Source organism: Chrysochloris asiatica, unplaced genomic scaffold, assembly GCF_000296735.1.
Source record: "Chrysochloris asiatica unplaced genomic scaffold, ChrAsi1.0 scaffold00003, whole genome shotgun sequence".
NCBI lineage: Eukaryota > Metazoa > Chordata > Mammalia > Afrosoricida > Chrysochloridae > Chrysochloris > Chrysochloris asiatica.
The window spans coordinates 3983898-3987755 of record NW_006408521.1 but is presented as its reverse complement, the minus strand read 5'-3'; positions in this window follow the sequence as shown (position 1 = coordinate 3987755).

Genomic DNA, 3858 nt, shown 5'->3' with positions numbered 1-3858 from the left:
TAGTTTTGAACTGCTGACCTTCAGATTCACAGCCTATTTGTAACCACTACGCTACCAACTACCAGTTGGGTGCATACACTAGAAGGGGAAGGGGAAAGGAAAAATAAAGCAGATGGGAGAATAGCTAGGCAGGTTTACATGGACTAAATAGGACAGAAGTAAATAATAATGTAAGTACAAATGTGGAACAACAGGGCTTATGGATACAAAGACTGAGGCACGGTTTGAATGGATAAAAGTGGGGAAATGATGTTAAGATGCTTGGTTGCCTTTTGAATCTTGGTTTCCTTTGCCTACTATTGTAAAATAGATACTTGAAGGGGAGAGAGAGGAATAGCCAGAAACCTCCCCTTGTAAGTCCATCTTCAGCCTATAACTGTTTGGAATAACTAAAACGGGGCTAGCACTTGCTCAGTGAAGGAGTCTCCCTGCAGAGCCTATGTACTGCACAAGACTGTAATCTTCGGAATATATAATCTTTCACATTCCCATGTGAAAGTACAAGCAGATCAGTCTGGAGCAACTAGAAGACAAAGATAATTCTTGAAAGAAATACCACCAGAAAAAATTTAACAAACAATTTAAAAAAACAATTAGTAGAAATTAGATTCAAGTTCAGAATTTCTTGGCTTCAATATCATGCTTATTCTACTATTGTTTGCTATCTCCAACTTTTCAATCTTTATATTTTGTCTCAAAATTTTTAGACAGTGAATACTCTTAAGGTTAACACTCCTGAACCATATGGTTAAGGCAATTAAACCAGTCTTGTTAGTAAGTCTTATTAAAGATTTATTAAAAGCGTACTGATTTCCAAATCTTTGCTCACAACGATCATTTGCGTACCTGTGGGAGAATATTGTAACACTGCATGGCTTCAGTTTTCTAGTCTGTCAACTAAGTTGTGTGTTTGTGAGGAAAACATTGATGATGGACAGAGAGACTGAGTGAGAGATAGGTAAATATATATATGGATACATTAGATAGCTATTTTGCTGCTGTCGTAAAGTGCCATCAAGTTGGTTCCGACTCACAGTGACCCTGCATAGGGTTTCCATGTAGTAGATGGTGAGCTTGTTTGAACTGCTGACCTTGTGGTTTAAACGACTTTGCAGTCCAGTGCATTCACCCACAGTGCCACGCCAGGACTCTAGAAGATAATAATTCAAAAGAGTACCACATGACACTTACAATGGGTAAAATGAATGTTGGCTATTATTTGTTTTTAGTTTCCTAAATGCATTAACTAAGAGCAGGGATTTTATCTTGTACATTTAAGAATCCCTCATCCCTCTGACTGCTGATATATACACAGCATTTTTTTGGTATTTATTGATTTGCACTGACTCATTAATCCTATATATGAACATCAGTTCTGGAAATAATGATTTTTAGATCTTAACTCTACAGAAATCACAGGACAGTCGAAACATCATGTCCTTGATATATTCCTATGGCATTTTGGATCTTAAAATGAATATACTTTTTTTTCTGATCCAGCATTAAAAATGTCCCTCAATGCGATTTTACAGTTCTAATCATCCTTCAGACTCCAACACAGTCTTATTCCCTGAGAACACATCACCTCCATCTTCTAAAATTAGTTATCATATTCTTCCCAAAACTCCTGACTTGAACTGCGAGCACAGTTTAAGAACAACAAGTATTCTTTCCTTGTAAATATAGAGGTGTAGCAGGTAAGTTTAAATAAATTAAGCGTTCCCTCTTACCTTCCCCATATATATATATATACAAGCAGGTTTTTTGGGTTGTTTGTTTTTTAAAAAACTATTATTTCCCCCCCAAGAATTAGCCCTGTTGGGAGCTCTTAACAGTAAAATTGGTAAAGAGCAAACAGCTCAAGGTGTGTTTCACAACAGAAACTGGCTGTGTTGTCAATGTCAAGAATGAATTATTTGCTGCTGGAGGCTATCTCTTACATGTTGGAATCAGAGCTTCTCAAAAGCTTAACAAGAAATCTGCCAAAAATGGTGAACTTGGGCAAGTTCATATCCAGGGCTCCAGAGGAAAGCATAGAGAAACATTCAAAGCAATGCCTTAAGCTCTAAACTCACCCTCTGCCTGCCAAGCCAACAATTCCATGTTTCTATTTCAGATGGAAAATCATAACAAACTAATTTCTATTCATTTTATTACAGCATTTACTGAGAGAAAATAAAGAAGGAGCAGTTTAGAAAGTTGGAGAACTAGACTCATTAAAATAACATTTAGATGGGAGAAAAGGCCTTCAGCATGAAAAATGCAATGATCACAATCTAGAAAAGCAGTAACTATCCATTTTGCTTAGGGAATGAGAAGCATATGCCCACACAATAACAAAATTCGCTTCCAGTAACAAAGGGAAACCAAAAGTAAACTAAAAACTTAGGCTACTGCCCCATCACATTCTAAAAAGAGAAATATAGGCTTGTTTGTTTTTTATAGCCCAAATGTTTTTATATATTCATGAAAGTAACTATAACATACGAAAGTATCTAAATGAGGAGGGATAGGTTAGTCAAAAACTTAACAAGTCCACACCCTAGCATAAGGTCAACAATGGAGATTATTTTGGGGAAATCATCACAAGTCTAAAATTAGGAACTTTTTTTCCCCAAATAACTTTCCTAACACTTTTCAGTATATAATTATACTTCAAATCAAATCTTTCTGCAATAATATTAGAGATAATTGTCTTTATCACATAGACCTGACTGAACAAAATATTTTTCTTTCTTTAAATCTGTTGCTGGCATAATGAACTATTATCTAATCCTTCTGAAAGTTTAAATACAGTCTTCTTAAACCTTAAAGAAAGGTCATGGGAATGATTTAAAAAATATGTACTTTGAAAAAATGCCCTGGACCAGTACCTTAAGTTAAAATTGAGGGTATATATACTTTTTCTTCCTTGGAGCTTATCTCAAAATTTTCCCAATATTCCTGTTTCTTCAAAATAAGACAGACTCTGTAACGGACTTGAAGCAAAGTTGCATTATTCCTACAGCCCAGGTCTCTGGGATCACAAAGCTCTGACATGAGGATTTTCTGTTAAAAATCTTTGCCTACATAGGCAACTGCTTTTTCCTTCATGCAACCACTGCTTGACAACAATGACAAGTGCAAGATTGCTGTCTTTTTTAGAGGGCTGTTGGTGTGCTTAACAAGGTTCAAACATATTTTCCGGAATTTTACATGATATTCTGGAAGAAACTTTCACTCTCAATTTATTTCAGTTTCTCTATTGCATATTCCTCGGATCCATTTTTCTTCCAAGTTTTATATATTATAAATAATAAATGTTTTCTATTTGCAAACTTCAGCATTTGACATGCGATTTTTCACAATTTTCCCACTAATCAGTCTGCAATATGATAGCATGATACCTAAATATGCAGACTTTTAAACAATTCCTACGTATTTATGACAGTATAAAGGAATGTCGTGGCTCCATAGGATAAGGACTGTGAGTCTCAAGGTCATCAGTTGGAGCCCACCAGCTGCTGCTTGAGAGAAAGAAGAAGTTTTCTATTCCCACAAAGATTTACAGCCTCAGGAAACATGTACAGTGTAATATGACTTGGAACGGACTCAATGACAACAAAGGGACAGGGTAAAAAATAGTTAAATGCTTTGGCTGCTAACCGAAAGGCTAACAATTTAAGTCTATTCAGCTAATGGGAACAGTGCAAAAATGACTAATGATTATGAAGTCAAAAAAATTTTGGAAAGCATTTAAAATAATTGTGTAGTATTGTTGTTGCTGTTGCTCAGTGCCATCATGTTGGTTCTGACCCACAGTGACTCTGTATAGGAGCAGCTTGTGAGCATTAATCGTCAACCTTTACAGGTCAAACT